Source organism: Theropithecus gelada, chromosome 1 (assembly GCF_003255815.1).
Source record: "Theropithecus gelada isolate Dixy chromosome 1, Tgel_1.0, whole genome shotgun sequence".
Taxonomy (NCBI): Eukaryota; Metazoa; Chordata; class Mammalia; order Primates; family Cercopithecidae; genus Theropithecus; species Theropithecus gelada.
Window position 1 is genome coordinate 41797354 of NC_037668.1, and position 18820 is coordinate 41816173.

Below are 18820 nucleotides of genomic sequence, written 5' to 3' on the forward strand. Positions count from 1 at the left end.
CTCCAAAAAAAAAAAAAAAAAAAAAAAAAAAAAGCTAAGCATGATAGTGTGCACTTGTGGTCCCATCGGGAGGCTGACATGGGAGAATCACTTGAACCCTCGGGGCTGAGGCTGTAGTGAGCAGAGATCACGTCCCTGCACTCCAGTCTGGGTGACAGAGCAAGACTATCTCAAAGAAAAAAAAATTTTGAAAAATAATTGCATCTGTACTGAACATGTACAGACTTTTTTCTTGTCATTATTCCTTAAGCAATATGGTATAACAACTATTTACATATCATTTACATTGTATGAGGTATTATAAGTAATCTAAAGATGATTTAAAGCACATGGGAGAATGTGCATAGGTTATATGCAAATACTACACCATTTTATACCAGGGACTTGAGGATCCAAGGATTTTTGTATCCCTGGGGGTCCTGGAAGCAATCCCCCATAGATACTGAGGGATAACTATATATGCTATGCTTATCCTATACATACATACATATGATAAAGTTTAATTTATAAATTAGGTGCCGTAAGAGATTGTTAGATATGACTTCTAAATTCCTTTTCAAAAAATTAATATGTCAGTATGTTCAGTTCTTTGCCTTCTACTTTTAAACTTAACTTCCTTGTAAAGCATCCTTTTTCCATTACCTACTCCATCCTGACTCATTCTGATCACCTGCTCCACCCTAACTCCAATTACCTGCTACCTGCTGGGCCCTCGCTCCCGCCAAAGCACTCACTCCGTCATTCTCTTTAAATTAGCCAATGGGAATTAGTTGAGCCTGTGCAGTCTAACCCTAGCCAATAGGGGGGTGACACAGCAGCAGGGACCACCTGCCTCAGGAATAAAAACCTTTCCCCTCCGTCGTCCGAATGTGCGCTCACCATCGTTCCATCTGTAAAGGCGCACCCTTCTACAGAGAAGTAACTTGCCTTGGTGAGAACTAAAAAGAAAATTTTATATTCGAGTGCTATTTCTTTTGCGGCACTGAATCTTTGTATATAACAATTTGAGGTCTCGCCTGGGATAGCATCCTCCTCCGAGGACGGCCTCTGGTGCACCCGGCCCTATTGTGGCGGCCTCAGGGGTGAGAAATCAAGACCCACCCAGTGCGAGAAATAACCTGAGCTCTCAGCAACGTGGGGGGGGGGAAAAAAAAAAAAAACAACTGGCCAGCAACCTAGTTTAAAGGATCCTCACATAGAGCGGTGACAACTCTGTGCACAGACCAAGGAAGGAGAAGCCGCCAGAGCTGGTAAAGTATTTCCTTGGTGGTCAAATTCTGGAGGGCTGAATGTGTGTGTGCATGAATGATCACAAACGACCCTGCTTGCGGTGTTGTTCATGTGGATGGTGACAAGTCCTACTGCTGGGTGGGAGTGAGTGGATCCTCTCTGTGGTTCCGTAGCTACCTCATATGGCTTAGGGCGGATCCTGCCTTGGGCACCCCAACACTAAGAACGGCCTGATTCTTCCTTGGGAGAGCGGCCAGAGAGGACAGCACAAGTGGGAACTCTGCAAAGGACCTTCAGAGGGGGAAAGGGGAGAAAGAGATCAATGCTCCAGGACAGGCAAGACACCCCCTGGTTTGAGGGGTTGAGCTATCAGGCCTCTGAGCCCAAGTTAAGCCATCATATCCCCTGTGACCTGCGGGTATACATCCAGATGGACTGAACAATAAAAGATCCACAAAATAGGCCGGGCGCGGTGGCTCAAGCCTGTAATCCCAGCACTTTGGGAGGCCGAGATGGGCGGATCACGAGGTCAGGAGATCGAGACCATCCTGGTTAACACGGTGAAACCCCGTCTCTACTAAAAATACAAAAAACTAGCCGGGCGCGGTGGCGGGCGCCTGTAGTCCCAGCTACTCGGGAGCCTGAGGCAGGAGAATGGCGGGAACCCGGGAGGCGGAGCTTGCAGTGAGCTGAGATCCGGCCACAGCACTCCAGCCTGGGCGACAGAGCGAGACTCCGTCTCAAAAAAAAAAAAAAAAAAAAAAAGACTCCACAAAATAAGTGAAAATAGCCTTAACTGATGACATTCCACCATTGTGATTTGTTCCTGCCCCACCCTAATATGATATATTCTCCCCTGCCCTTAAGAAGGTACTTTGTAATATTCCACCCCACTCCCCCCGCCCCGCCCCCCCGACTTAAGAAGGTACTTTGTAATATTCTTCCCGGTACTTTGTAACATTCTCCCGGCCCTTGAGAATATACTTTATACGCCTATCCCAAACCTATAAGAACTAATGATAATCTCACCACCCTTTGCTGACTCCTTTTTCAGACTCAGCCCGCCTGCACCCAGGTGAAATAAACTGTCTTGTTGCTCACACAAAGCCTGTTTGGTGGTCTCTTCACAAGGATGCGCGTGACATTTGGTGCAGAAGACCTGGGACAGGAAGACTCCTTCGGGAGACCAGTCCCTTGTCCTCACCCTCACTCCGTGAGGAGATCCACCTACCACCTTGGGTCCTCAGACCAACCAGCCCAAGGAACATCTCACCAATTTCAAATCGGGTAAGTGGTCTGGTCTTTTCACTCTCTTCTCCAGCCTCTCTCGCTACCCTTCAGTCTCCCTCTCTCAGTATACTTCAATCTCCCTGTCCTTCCTATTCCAGTTCTTTTTCCTCTTTAGTAGAGACAAAGGAGACACATTTTATCTGTGGACCCAAAACTCTGGCGCCGGTCACGGACTCGGGAAGACAGTCTTCCCTAAGTGTTTAATCACTGCAGGGACACCTGCCTGATTATTCAACCACATTTCATTGGTGTCTGATCACCACGGGGATGCCTGCCTTGGTCATTCACCCACATTCCCTTGGTGGCAAGTCAATTGCGGGGATGCCTGCTTTGGCTGCTCACCCACATTGCAGCCCAGAGCTGCTTACCACCCTCTTCTCCGTGTCTCTACCTTTCTCTTTAAACCTACCTCCATCACTATGGGCAACCTTCTGCCCTCCATTCCCCCGTCCTCTCCCTTAGCCTGTGTTCTTAAAAACCCAAAACCCCTTCGACTCACACCTGACCTAAAACCTAAATGCTTTATTTTCTTCTGCAACACTACTTGGGCCCCCATACAAACTCGACAATAGTTCCAAGTGGCCAGAGAATGGCACTTTCCATTTGTCTATCCTACAGGATCTAGGTAATTTTTGTCAAAAAATGGGCAAATGGTCTGAGGTGCCTTACGTCCAGGCATTTTTCACACTTTGTTCCCTCCCTAGTCTGTTTCCAATGCGACTTCTCCCAAATCCTCCTTCTTTGCCTCCCACCTGTCCCTTCAGTCCCAACCCCAAGCGTTGCTGAGTCTTGTGAATCTTCCTTTTCCGCCGACCCATCTGACCTCTCTTCTCCTCCACAGACTGCTCGTCCTCAGGTCGCTCCCCGCCAGGCTGAATCAGGCTCCAACTCTTCTTCAGCCTCCACTCCGCCACCCTCTAACCCTTTTATTACATCCCCTCCTCACACCCGATCTGGCTTACAGTTTTGTTCTGTGACTAGCTCTCCCCAACCTGCCCAACAATTTCCTCTTAAACAGGTGGCTGGAGCTGAAGGCACAGTCAGAGCACACGTGCCTTTTTCTCTATCAGACCTTTCCCAAATCAGTCAGCATTTAGGCTCTTTCTCATCAGACCCCATTAAATATATACAGGAATTCCAATATCTAACTCTGTCCTACAGTTTAACCTGGAGTGACTTAAATGTCATCCTGACTTCTACCCTCTGCCCAGACGAACGGGAAAGAGTTTTTTCTCTGGCCCAATCTCATGCTGGCAACTGCCAGCTTCATGAGTCAGACCTCCAGGAAGGCATTAGAGCAGTTCCCCGAGAGGACCCCAATGGAACATCAGGCAGATTCCCCAGGTATAGCGAGGCGAGATTACATGGTTTCCTGCCTAGTTGAAGGGCTTAAAAAGGCAGCATACAAAGCTGCTAATTATGACAAGCTAAAGGAAACTACCCAAGGTAAAGACGAAAACCCAGCCCAGTTCATGGCCCGCTTAGCAGCAACCCTTAGACGCTTCACCGCCCTAGACCCAGAGGGGCCAGAAGGCTGTCTTATTCTCAATGTGCATTTTATTACCCAGTCTCCTCCCGACATTAGAAAAAGCTCCAAAAATTAGATTCTGGCCCTCAAACCCCACAACAGGACTTCATTAACCTCACCTTCAAGGTGTAAAATAATAGAGTAGAGGCAACATATTTCTGAGTTGCAATTAGTTGCCCCCACTGTGAGAGAAACCCCAGCCACATCTCTAGCACAGGAGAACTTCAAAACGCCTGAACCGCAGAGGCCAGGTGTTCCTCCAGGACCGCCTCCCCCAGGATCTTGCTTCAAGTGCGGGATATCTGGCCACTGGGCCAAGGAATGCCCACAGCCCGGGATTCCTCCTAAGCCATGTCCCATCTGTGCGGGACCCTATTGGAAATCAGACTGTCCAACTCACCTGGCAGCCACTCCCAAAGCCCCTGGAACTCTGGCCCAAGGTTCTGTAACTGACTCCTTCCCAGATCTCAGCTTAGTGGCTGAAGACTGACACTGCCCAATTGCCGCAGAAGCCTATAAGACCATCACAGATGCTTTGGGTAACTTACAGTGAAGGTTAAGTCCGTCCCCTTCTTAATCAATACGGAGGCTACCAACTCCACATTACCTTCTTTTCAAGGCCCTGTTTCCCTTGCCCCCATAACTGTTGTGGGTGTTGATGGCCAGGCTTCTAAACCTCTTAAAACCCCAACTCTGGTGCCAACTTGGACAATATTCTCTTATACACTCCTTTTTAGTTATCCCCACCACTCAGTTCCCTTATTAAGCCAAGACATTTTAACCAAATTATCTGCTTCCCTGATTATTCCTGGACAACAGCCACATCTCATTGCCACCCTTCTTCCCAACCCAAAGCTCCTTCGCATCTTCCTCTTGTATCCCCCCACCTTAACCCACAGGTATGGGACACCTCTACTGCCTCCCTGTAACTGATCACATGCCCCTTACTATCCCATTAAAACCTAATCACCCTTACCCCACTCAATGCCAGTATCCCATCCCACAGCACAATTTAAAAGGATTAAAGTCTGTTATCACTCACCTGTTACAGTATGGCCTTTTAAAGCCTATATACTCTCCTTACAATTCCCCCATTTTACCTGTCCAAAAACTAGACAATCTTACAGGTTAGTTCAGGATCTGTGCCTTATCAACTAAATTGTCTTGCCTGTCCACCCCGTGGTGCCAAACCCATATACTCTCCTACCCTCAATACCTCCCTCCACAACCCATTATTCTGTTCTAGATAAACCTAGCTGACCCCATAAATCCTAAATCCTTTCCCCACTCCCCTTTCCATTCCTTAAAAAACAGCCCTAAAAGCTGCTCCCACACTAGCTCCCCCTAACTCATCCCAACCTTTTTCATTACACACAACCGAAGTGCAGGGTTGAGTGGTTGGAATTCTTACACAAGAGCTGGGACTGCACCCTGTAGCCTTTCTGTTCAAACAACATGATCTTACTCTTTTAGCGTAGCTCTCATGTCTGCGTGTGGTGGCTGCCGCTGCTTTAATACTTTTAGAGGCCCTCAAAATCACCAACTATGCTCAACTCACTCTCTACAGTTCTCATAACTTCCAAAATCTATTTTCTTCCTCACACCTGATGCATATACTTTCTGCCCTCCAGCTCCTTTGGCTATACTCACTCTTTGTTGAGTCTCCCACAATTACAATTGTTCCTGGCCCAGACTTCAATCTGGCCTTCCACATTATTCCTGATACCATACCTGACCTCCATGACTGTATCTCTCTGATCCACCTGACATTCACTCCATTTCCCCATATTTCCTCCTTTCCTGTTCCTTACCCTGATCACACCTGGTTTATTAATGGCAGTTCCACCAGGCCTAATCGCCACTCACCAGCAAAGGCAGGCTATGCTATAGTATCTTCCACGTGTATCATTGAGGCTACCACTCTGCCCCCTCCACTACCTCTCAGCAAGCTGAACTCATTGCCTTAACTCGGGCCCTCACTCTTGCAAAGGGACTAAACATCAATATTTATCCTGACTCTAAATGTGCCTCCATATCCTATACCACCATGCTGTTATATGGGCTGAAAGAGGTTTCCTTACTACTCAAGGGTCCTCCATCGTTAATGCCTCTTTAATAAAAACTCTTCTCAAGGCCGCTTTACTTCCAAAGGAAGCTGGAGTTATTCACTGCAAGGGCCATCAAAACTCATCAGATCCCATTGCTCAGGGCAATGCTTATGCTGATAAGGTAGCTAAAAAGCAGCTTAGCAGTTCCAACTTCTGTGTCTCACAGCCAGTTTTTCTCCTCATCAGTCAGTCCTACCTACTCCCCCACTGAAACTTCTACCTGTCAATCTCTTCCCACACAAGGCAAATGGTTCTTGGACCAAGGAAAATATCCCCTTCCAGTCTCACAGGCCCATTCTATTCTGTCATTTCATAACCTCTTCCATGTATGTTACAAGCCGCTAGCCCACCTCTTAGAACCTCTCATTTCCTTTCCATCGTGGAAATCTATCCTCAAAGAAATCACTCCTCAGTGTTGCATCTGCTATTCTACTACTCCTCAGGGATTGTTCAGGCCCCCTCCCTTCCCTACACATCAAGCTCAGAGATTTGCCCCTGCCCAGGACTGGCAAATTGACTTTACTCACGTGCCCTGAGTCAGGAAACTAAAATACCTATTTGTCTGGGTAGATACTTTCACTGGATGGATGGAGGCCTTTCCCACAGGGTCTGAGAAGGCCACCGTGGTCATTTCTTCCCTTCTGTCAGACATAATTCCTCGGTTTGGCCTTCCCATCTCTATACAGTCCAATAACAGACCAGCCTTTATTAGTCAAATCACCCAAGCAGTTTCTCAGGCTCTTGGTATTCAGTGGAAACTTCATACCCCTTACTGTCCTCAATCTTCAGGAAAAGTTAAAATGGACTAATGGTCTTTTAAAGACACACCTCACCAAGCTCAGCCTCCAACTTAAAAAGGACTGGACAGTACTTTCACCTCTTGCCCTTCTCAGAATTAGAGCCTGTCCTCGAGATGCTATAGGGTACGGTCCATTTGAACTTTTATATGGACGCATTTTCTTTCTTGGCCCCAGTCCCATTCCAGACACCAGCCCTCTAGGTAATTATCTTCCAGTCCTCCAGCACGTTAGACAGGAAATTCGCCAGGTTGCTAATCTTCTCTTGCCTACTTCAGATTCCCAGCCACATGAAGACACCCTAGCTGGAAGATCAGTTCTTGTTAAGAATCTGATCCCTCGAACTCTACAACCTCGATGGACCAGACCCCACTTAGTCCTCTATAGTACCCCAACTGCCGTCCGCCTGCGGGATCCTCCCCACTGGGTTCACCGTTCCAGAATAAAGCTGTGTCCCTCAGACAGCCAGCCTAATCTTTCCTCTTTCTCCTGGAGGTCGCAAGTACTCTCCCTACTTCCCTTAAACTCACTTGCATTTCTGAAGAACAGTAATAATGCTCATGAGCCTACTTTGTCCCTTCATTCTATTAGGTCTGTTTGTCCTTACCCTACTTTTTGCAACAGGGTTTTACGCAGTCATCCCCACTACTTAGACTGTGCCCCAAAAACTTGTCATCCCTACTAGCTTCTGTCTAGTTATACTACTATTCACCATTCTCAACTACTCATAAATGCCCTGCTCTTGTTTACACTGCTGGTTTAACTGTTTCTCCAAGCCATCACAACTGATATCTCCTGGTGCTATCCCCAAACTGCCACTCTTAACTCCCTCTTAGAGTGGATGGTTGATCTTTGCTGGCAGGGCACCCTCCAAAACTTTCACCCTGATAAAGTTCTATTCCTTAGTTTTATACTCATTCTTTTTTTTTTGAGATGGAGTCTCGCTCAGTCCCCCAGTCTGGAGTGCAGTGGTGCGATCTCGGCTCACTGCAAGCTCCGCCTCCTGGGTTCACGCCATTCTCCTGCCTCAGCCTCCCAAGTAGCTGGGACTACAGGCGCCCGCCACCACGCCTGGCTAATTTTTTGCATTTTTAGTAGAGACGGGGTTTCACTGTGTTAGGTAGGATGGTCTCGATCTCCTGACCTCATGATCCACCCGCCTCGGCCTCCCAAAGTGCTGGGATTACAGGCGTGAGCCACTGCGCCTGGCCGTTTTTATACTCACTCTTATTCTTGTTCCCGTTCTTAAGCTACCCTCTACCTCTCCCCAGCCATCTCCACCACACTATCAATCTCACTCACTCTCTCCTAGCCGTTTCTAGTCCTTCTTTAACAAACAATTGCTGGCTTTGCATTTCTCTTTCCTCCAAAATCACCAAGGCCCCAACTTACTGCTAAAAAAAAAAAGGCGGGGGGTGGGGGGACTCGTATATTTTTAAATGAAGAGTGTTGTTTTTATCTAAATCAGTCTGGCCTGGTATAAGACAACATAAAAAAACTCAAGGATAGAGCCCAAAAACTCACCAGCCAAGCAAATAATTATGCTGAACCCCCTTGGATACTCTCTAATTGGATGTCCTGAGTCCTCCCAATTCTTAGTCCTTTAATATCTATTTTTCTTCTTCTTTTATTCAGACCTTGTGTCTTCTGTTTAGTTTCTCAGTTCATACAAAACCACATCCAGGCCATCACCCATCATTCTAGATGACAAATGTTCCTTCTAACAACCCCACAATATCACCCCTTACCCCAAAATCTTTCTTCAGTTTAATCTCTCCCACTCTAGGTTTCCATACCACCCCTAATCCCACTTGAAGCAGCCCTGAGAAACATCGCCCATTATCTCTCCATACCACGGCCAAACATTTTCACCGCCCAACACTTCATTTTGTTTTGTTTTTCTTATTAACATAAGAAGACAGGAGGCCGGGTGCCGTGGCTCACACCTGTAATCCCAGCACTTTGGGAGGCCGAGGCGGGCGGATCATGAGGTCAGGAGATCAAGACCATCCTGGCTAACACGGTGAAACCCCATCTTTACTAAAAATACAAAAAAATTAGCTGGGCATGTTGGCGTGCGCCTGTAGTCCCAGCTACTCAGGAGGCTGAGGCAGGAGAATGGCATGAACCCGGGAGGTAGAGGTTGCAGTGAGCCAAGATTACACCGCTGCACTCCAGCCTAGGCGACAGAGCGAGACTCCGTCTCAAAAAAATCCTTAACCCAGTAACCTGTGGATGGCCCAAATGCATTCAATCTGTAGTGGCAATTGCTTCGCTAACAGAAGAAAGTAGAAAATTAACTTTTAGAGGAAACCTCATTGTGAGCAGCTCAGCAGTTAAGAACTATCCTAAGTCAAAAAGCAAAAAGGTAGCTTACTAACTCAAAAATCTTAAAATGTAGGGCTATTCTGTTAGAAAAAGATGATTTATCATTAACCACTGAAAATTCCCTTAACCCAGCAGGTTTCCTAACAGGGGATTTAAACCTTAATTATCATACAAAGGTCCAACCAGACCTAGGAGGAACCCCCTTCAGGTCAGGAAGATAGATGGTTCCTCCCGGGTGATTGAGGGGGAAAAAAAAATGGGTATTCAGTAATTGATAGGGAAACTCTTGTAGAAGCTGAGTTAGGAAAATTGCCTAATAACTGGTCGGCTCAAATCTGGGAGCTGTTTGCCTTCAGCCAAGCCTTAAAGTACTTACAGAACCAGGAAAGAACCATCTATATCAATTCTAAGTTAATTTAGACTAAACAAGGTCTTATTAAGAGCAAAGGATAATTGAAATCCCAAACTTAGAAGGTTTTCAACAAAAGTAAAGTTTGCTAAAAGTTAACAGTGTAACATGTATTATCCTAACTTCTAAACTTATGGCCTTAGGCAGTCTAGTCCACAGAGGCGAAGGAAGTCTGCTTTAGAAAAGAATGGTTATCTTTAGGAAAAGAAAAAAGAAAAAAAGTGGGGGAGGAGAATTTATGTAAAAAGAGTGTTATATGGTAAATTCTTGTCCTAAAATAACTGGTTGTTAAAAGAAAAAATAAAGGTGCTTGCGACAAGTCAGACAGTTGAGGCATGTCGAAAAATTATCTGTTAAAGTCATGGGGGAAAAAAGGTTATCAAAGGAAATTTATGCAAGAAATGTTGTATAATTTAAAAGTAATTAGGCCTCCTAAATGTAAAACTATTGAAGAAACAGTTTATGTGCAAGGTGTGTAAGGAAAGTAAAATATGCTTTTGGTAAACAGATGATAAGGAGGCATAAGAATATGAATTTCTACCTACATTATAAGGTTAAAATATATATATTTTGTTTTAAAAGTTTAAGCGAGTTTTAAAACGTTAATTGTAAAGGAAATTCTGTGTGTAAACATATTAGCTAAAGTTAAAGTGGTATCCAGTTTTTCTGTGAACTGGACGTTAAAATAAAAGCACAACAGGTTTTTCTTAAAGCAGTAACTGCTCTTTAACAAAAATTATAAAAAGGTTAAAAGAGTCTATAAAAATCTTAACTTATGGTCAGACATTAAAAATTGGATAAATATGTCTACAAGGTTTTATTAAAATTAAGTTTAACATGAATAACACTAATATAAAGGTGAAATTTAGCTTATGGTCAATTTCTTAAAAATTATATACTTGATTTATCTTCCACTTTCCTTTCCCTACAAACTAAGTCTTTTAGCACAGGTACCACCCCTAGAATTTCTGGTAAACCAGCACCAGCCTGAAGATCACCTTCTCATCAAAGGGTGGAAAGAAAAAAACTCGAGACAGCCTGAGAAGGACCCTACCTTGTGCTGCTAACCCCCGAGACTGCTGTTGGTACAGCGAAAAAGGGATGGACTCATCACACCCGAGTCAAAGCGCCACCCCTCTCCAAAGTCGTGGACCATAGTCCCAGGGGAAAACCCTACCAAACTGAAGATTAAAAAAAATTTAACTCTTTCGCCTATTCTATTATTCTTTCTTCTTTCCTCACTCTATTGCTGACCATCTAATTATTAACATAACCAAGTCAATTTCGCCTCAAACTATTGCTTTTTTTTTTTTTTTGAGATGGAGTCGCGCTCTGTCGCCCAAGCTGGAGTGCAGTGGCGCGATCTCGGCTCACTGCAAGCTCCGCCTCCCGGGTTCACGCCATTCTCCTGCCTCAGCCTCCCGAGTTGCTGGGACTACAGGCGCCCGCCATCATGCCCGGCTAATTTTTTGTATTTTCAGTAGAGACGGGGTTTCACCGTGTTAGCCAGGATGGTCTGGATCTCCTGACCTCGTGATCCGCCTGCCTCGGCCTCCCAAAGTGCTGGGATTACAGGTGTGAGCCACCGCGCCCGACCCAAACTATTGCATTTAACGCTTGCCTTGTTATATTCTGTTGGGACTTGCCAGGTCAAAAACAGCTCTCTACTTCAGAAAAGTACCTCTGGCCCTGCTGACTCTGGTCAGACTGGGCATTAGTAAATTGGAACCATTTAATCCAAGGAGATTTTAATAAAGACCCCATTGTCAACCAGGAGTCTTGCCCCCGATGTAAAGCTTTTATGCCGTAGTTGGTCCAACATTTTGTGGACCACTAAAGAGCAAGGATAGACTGCCCCAATCAGTTTTTGTAATTTCCTAAAACCATACATTCATTTTACTAAAGGGACAGCTCCCCCTGTCAGCTAAACCAGTGCACCCCTATACAGGCTATTTCAAGCCCCCAAAGTTCTCCCCTTTTCTAAGCCAGTTCCCTTCTTTCAGCCAGTTTTATGGCATGAGGGCTGAGTTTTCAAGAATAGACCCTGCTGGATTCTTTAAAATGCGTTTCATTGATTCCCCCACCGCCTGCACCTGCCTCTAAGCCTTCTCCCAAAATCTCTCACAACAGAACCATTGTTCCTCCTCCATCTAATGACAAGGCCAAGATAGCAATGGTAAAAGTTAAAGACTTAAAACACACTTTGGCAGTTGAGACAGGATACCAAGATGTAAATGCCTGGTTGGAATGGATCAAATATTCCGTCCACACATGAAACAAAAGCAATTGTTATGCCTGTGCGCATGGCAGGCCAGAGGCCCAGATTGTCCCCTTTCCACTAAGGTGGTCCTCCAGTCGACCAGGCATAGGCTGCATGATAGCTCTTTTCCAGGATTCTACAGCCTGGAGTAATAAGTTATGCCAAGCTCTCTCTCTGCTATATCCTGAAATCCGGCACCCTGCGGGTCAGCCCCTGAGAGCCATCCAGCCTCCATCACCCATCACTAAGTTCACTTCGTTCATGTCTCTTACGACAGGGAGGAAGCTTAGCGTTCCTTGGGGACCTGAAAGGATGCAGGGAGCTGAAGAATCTTCAAAAGCTTATCAATCAGTCAGCCCTTGTTCATCCCCCAGTGGATGTGTGGTGATATTGTGGCGGACCTTTACCGAACACTGCCAAATAACTGGAGTGGCACTTGGGCTTTAGTCCAATTGGCTTTCCCTTTCACCCTGGCATTTCATCCACCAGAGGAACGAAAAATAAGCATCGTAAAGCAAGAGAAGCCCCTTGTAGGTCTTTCAACTCTTACGTCTGTTTAGTCACCATTAAAGTCCCACAGGGAATCAGATTAATTTAAAGCCCAAAATCAAATAACTGCAGGATTTGAGTCAGTATTTTGGTGGGTAACAATTAATAAAAATGTAAATTGGATAGACTACATCTATTACAACCAACAGCGATTTATTAACTACACTAGAGATGCTGTTAAAGGAATAGCTGAGCAATTGGGGGCCACTAGCCAGATGGCTTGGAAAAATAGTATAGCCTTAGACATGATATTAGCAGAAAGAGGAGGAGTTTGCATCATAATTAAAACTCAATGTTACACCTTCATCCAAAACAACGCCACCCCTAATAAAAGTATAACAAAAGCATTGCAAGGTCTGACTATTCTATCCAATGAGTGAGTTAGCGACTCTGGGGTAAATGACCTCTTTACAGGATGGCTAAAAAAAAGGTAGCTAGTAAATGGAAAGGAATAATAGCCTCAATTCTTTTTTTTGTTTGTTTGTTTTTTTGAGACGGAGTCTCCCTCTGTCGCCCAGGCTGGAGTGCAGTGGCGCGATCTCGGCTCACTGCAAGCTCCGCCTCCCGGGTTCATGCCATTCTCCTGCCTCAGCCTCCTGAGTAGCTGGGACTACAGGCGCCTGCCATCACGCCCAGCTAATTTTTTGTATTTTTAGTAGAGATGGGGTTTCACCATGTTAGCCAAGATGGTCTCGATCTCCTGACCTCATGATCTGCCCACCTCGGCCTCCCAAAGTGCTGGGATTACAGGCGTGAACCACCGCACCCGGCCATAGCCTCAATTCTTACTTCCCTCGCAGCCGTAATAGGTGTACTTATTCTTGTCAGGTGCTGTGTCATACCATGCATCAGTAAATAAATGCAGAGGCTCATAAAAACGGCACTCACTAGAACCTCCCTTAACTGTCCTCCACCTTATGCAGAGAAGCTGCTCCTTTTAGAAAAGCAAGTGAAACAACTAAGCCAAGATGTGTTAAAAAAAAAAAAAAAAGTTTGAAAAGAAAGCTGTAAGGAAATACAAGGGGAGGGATTGTTAGATGTGAGTTCTAAATTTCTTTTCAAAGAATTAATATGTCAGTGTGTTCAATTCTTTGCCTTCTACTTTTACACTTTCTCGTGACAGACTGGATTAAGAAAATGTGGCACATATACACCATGGAATACTATGCAGCCATAAAAAAGGATGAGTTTGTGCCCTTTGTAGGGACATGGGTGCAGCTGGAAACCATCATTCTCAGCAAATTATCACAAGAACAGAAAATCAAACACCCCATGTTCTCACTCATAGGTGGGAACTGAACAATGAGATCACTTGGACTCGAGAAGGGGAACATCACACACCGGGGCCTATTATGGGGAGGGGGGAGGGGGGAGGGATTGCATTGGGAGTTATACCTGATGTAAATGACAAGTTGATGGGTGCGGACGGGTTGATGGGTGTAGCACACCAACATGACACAAGTATACATATGTAACAAACCTGCACGTTATGCACATGTACCCTAGAACTTAAAGTATAATAATAAAAAAAAAATATTTTGGGGGCTTTGACATTTAGGATAATAAAACATAAATAAATAAATAAATAAACTTTCTTGTAAGGCAACTTTTTTCCATTACCTGCTCCACCCTGAATCATTCTGATCACCTGCTCCACCCTACATTCCAATAACCTGCCCCACCCTAACTCATTCCAATTGCCTTGCTACCTGCTCTGCCCTGACTCCCACCAAAGCATTCGGTCCACCATTCTCTTTAAATTAGCCAATGGGGCTGGGCGCGGTGGCTCACACCTGTAATTCCAGCACTTTGGGAGGCTGAGGTGGGTGGATCATGAGGTCAGGAGATCAAGACCATCCTGGCTAGTATGGTGAAACCCCGTCTCTACTAAAAATACAAAAAAATTAGCCGGGCGTGGTGGTGGGCGCCTGTAGTTCCAGTTTGGAGGCTGAGGCAGGAGAGTGACCGGAACCCAGAAGGCAGAGCTTGTAGGGAGCTGAGATCACGCCACTGCACTCCAGCCTGGTTGCCAGAGTGAGACTCCGTCTCAAAAAATAAAAATAAAAAATTAGCCAGTCGGAATTAGTTTAGTCTGTGCAGTCTAACCCTAGCCAATAGGGGAATGACACAGCAGCAGGGGCCACGTGCGTCAGGAATAAGAACCTCTTCCCCTCCCTTGTCCCAGTGTGCTGTCACCATTGTTTCATCTATAAAGGTGCACCCTTCTATAGAGAGGTAACTTGCCTTGCTGAGAATTAAAAAGAAAATTTTATATTCGAGTGGCATTTCTTTTGCGGCACCAAAACTTTATATATAACAAGATTAACAATAATAATAAAATAGAACAATTAACATACCAGTATCACTACTCTTGCGCTTTGGGGGCAATTATTAAGTAAAATAAGGCTGGAATGCAAGCACTGCAATACCACGACTGTCAATCTGATCACCCAAGATGGCTACAAAGTGATTAACAGGCAGGTAGCGTTGACAACGTGAATATGCTGGACAAAGGGGTGACCTTTGAGTCCTGAGACTCAAAGACTTTGGTGTGCTGAGAGAAAGGGAGCACAACAGCACAAGATTTCATCATGCTTCTCAGGTGCAAAACTTAAAACGTATGAGTTGTTTATTTCTGAAATTTTCTATTTTTTATATATGTGTGTGTGTGTGTATATATATACACACACATACACATATATATATATATATATATTTTTTTTTTTTTTAATTAAGACGGAGTCTCGCTCTGTCACCCAGGCTGTAGTGCAGGGGTAATAGTGTAGCCTCTGCCTTCTGGACTCAAGGTATCCTCTCACCTCAGCCTCCGAAGTAGTTGGGACTACAAGCATGCACTACCACACCTGGCTAATTTTTTTTTTTTTTTTTGTATTTTTGGTGGAGACAGGGTTTTGCCATGTTTCTCAGGCTGGTCTGGAATGCCTGAGCTCAAGCTATGTGCCCACCTCGGCCTCCCAAAGTGCTGAGATTACAGGCTTGAGCCACTGCGCCCAGCCCTACATTTGATATTTTCAAACCGCAATTGACTACAGGTAACTGAAACCTTGGAAAGCACAAGCGTAGATAAGTGGGGACCACTAAATCACCAGGACTTACTAGATGACTACACATTTACCTATTATTCTTTCACTTAGAGGTCCTTAGGTTAATTGGATATACTCAAAAAATGGTTGAGAAAATAAAGACATTTCTAATCTCAAGAGAACTTTGCCAATGCATTTAAATAAATTGATTTTATTTTATCACATGCTTTACATTTATTTTCTCTCTTTCTTTCTTTCTTTTTTTAATTTCAGATGGAGTTTTGCTTTTGTTGCCCAGGCTGGAGTGGCGCGATCCTGGCTCACTGCAATCTCTGCCTCCCGGGTTCAAGCGATTCTCCTGCCTCAGCCTCCTGAGCAGCTGGGATTATAGGCATGGACCACCACACCTGACTAATTTTGTATTTTTAGTAGAGATGGGGTTTCTCCATGTTAGTCAGGCTGGTCTTGAACTCCTGACCTCAGGTGATCCACCCGCCTTGGCCTCCCAAAGTGCTGGGATTACAGGTGTGAACCTCCCCTCCCCAGCTTCTTTCTTTCTTTATATGTGTTTTAGAGATGGCCTCTCAGTATGTTGCCCAGGCTGGTCTCAAACTCTTGGCCTCAACCGACCCTTTCAGCCTCCCAAATAGCTGGGATTACAGGTTTGAGTCATGACACCTAATTTACATTTATTTTTTAAAAACCCATAAAGTTGCAAATTTTACTTATTGAAGTAACGGCAAACCTCTCCCATGACACATAATTGTCAAAGCCAGTCTTTATCAAATCATATTTTTTCTGTCAAAAGTCTAACTTTGGCCGGGCACGGTGGCTCAAGCCTGTAATCCCAGCACTTTGGGAGGCCGAGACGGGCGGATCACGAGGTCAGGAGATGGAGACCATCCTGGCTAACCCAGTGAAACCCCGTCAAAACACAAAAAACTAGCCGGGCGAGGTGGCGGGCGCCTGTAGTCCCAGCTACTTGGGAGGCTGAGGCAGGAGAATGGCGTGAACCCAGGAGGCAGAGCTTGCAGTGAGCTGAGATTGCACCTCTGCACTCCAGCCTGGGCAACACAGCAATACTCCGTCTCAAAAAAAAAAAAAAAAAAAAAGTCTAACTTTATTTTCAATTCAAAATAACTTGATTATTATTTGAGGCAAGGTCTCCTCTGTTGCCCAGGTTGAGTGCAGTGGCATGATCTCAGCTCATTGCAACCTCCCTCTCCTAGGCTGAAGCAATTCTCCCACCTCAGCCTCCTGAGTAACTGGGACTACAGGTGTGCACTACCATGCTCGACTAATTTTGCATTTTTTGTAGAGACAGGATCTCACTATGCTGCCCAGGCTGGTCCCAAACTCCTGGGCTCAAGTGATCCTCCTGCCTCAGCCTCCCAAAGTGTTGGGATTACAGGCATGAACCACGGCGTCCAGCCCACGATAACTTATTATACACCTTCTTGAGAATTCTAACAGCATCTGAATTCTAATTCTAACATGGATACATGGATAAGGCTGGGAGCCTTGGCCACGAGCTTGTCTCCTGTTTGAAGTGGTTGCTGCAGCCTCCACAGTTTCTTGTCATTCTTTTTTTTTTTTTTTTTTTTTGAGACGGAGTCTCGCTCTGTCACCCAGGCTGGAGTACAGTGGCGCGATCTCCGCTCACTGCAAGCTCCGCCTCCCGGGTTCACGCCATTCTCCTGCCTCAGCCTCCCGAGTAGCTGGGACTACAGGCGCCGCCACCTCGCCCGGCTAGTTTTTTGTGTTTTAAGTAGAGACGGGGTTTCACCGTGTTAGCCAGGATGGTCTCGATCTCCTGACCTCGTGATCCGCCCGTCTCGGCCTCCCAAAGTGCTGGGATTACAGGCTTGAGCCACCGCGCCCGGCTAGTTTCTTGTCATTCTGCCTTTGCTTTGGTCTTTCAGGGCTCTCTCGGCAGCAACACATCTGAGTCAAGAGCCAGGCTTTGGAAGAGGTCAAGTCATAAAATTAAAATTGTCACCACTCTCACCGTCTGAATTCAGAATAACCCAGTGTGGGTCAAAATATCCCAAGTGTTTCACACTTAACAGAATATCCACGCGTGTGGAAAAGAGAGAACAATGCTCTCCTGCTGCCCGCCGCAGGGAACTCTGGTTAAGGGAGGCTGCGCATACACCGGTATTTCAAATTGTCCCTTAAATGCCCTTAGAAGGTTTTTGACATCCCTTAGGCAATGCACTATTCTAGGCTTAAGGAGGACTGAGAAGTTTGTCTTTTTTTTTGAGACGGAGTCTCACTCTGTTGCCCAGGCTGGAGTATGGTAGCACTATCTCGGCTTACTACAACCTCCACCTCCCAGGTTCAAGCGATTCTCCTGCCTCAGCTTCCCCAGCAGCTGGAATTACAGGCATGCGCCACCACACCCGGCTAATTTTGTATTTTTAGTAGAGATGGGGGTTTCAACATGTTGTTCAGGCTGGTCTCGAACTCTTAACCTCAGGTGATCCACCCACCTCGGCCTCCCAAAGTGCTGGGATTATAGGCGTGAGCCACCGCATCTGGAATCTCTTGTTGAGGTCCTGAATCTGTTTTAATCACTGTTCAGGAATCTAATTCAAATATTCAGAAGTTTGTCTTTGCATAGCAAAGTGGAAGAAGAAACAACGGGATAGGGAAGCAGATCTGTGTTGAAAAGAACACACATGTTAGAATTTGGAAACCGATGCCCTTTGAACTTTCCTGTGTGCGTATGTGTCGCCTGGGAGGGTCGTGCTGCCTTCCCGCTTGGAAGACTGCTGCTCTACTCCGTTGACTTTTATTTTTTCTCAGAACATTCAGCACAACCTCTCCTTACCTTTTTTTATTTCTGCTCCTATCATCTGTCTCCCACACAGAATGCAAGAGGCTCAGAAACCAGGACCTGGATGTCTTGTTCCTTGCCACGTCCATGGAGTCTAGGACACTGCCTGGCACACAGCTGATATTCAATAGAGAGTTGTCAAATAAAAGAATAAGTAATCGGGGCCGGGCGCAGTGGCTCAAGCCTGTAATCCCAGCACTTTGGGAGGCCGAGACGGGCGGATCACGAGGTCAGGAGATCGAGACCATCCTGATTAATATGGTGAAACCCCGTCTCTACTAAAAAGTACAAAAAAAAAAACTAGCCGGGCGTGGTGACGGGCGCCTGTAGTCCCAGCTACTTGGGAGGCTGAGGCAGGAGAATGGCGTGAACCCGGGAGGCAGAGCTTGTAGTGAGCTGAGAGCTGGCCACTGCACTCCAGCCTGGGCAATAGAGCGA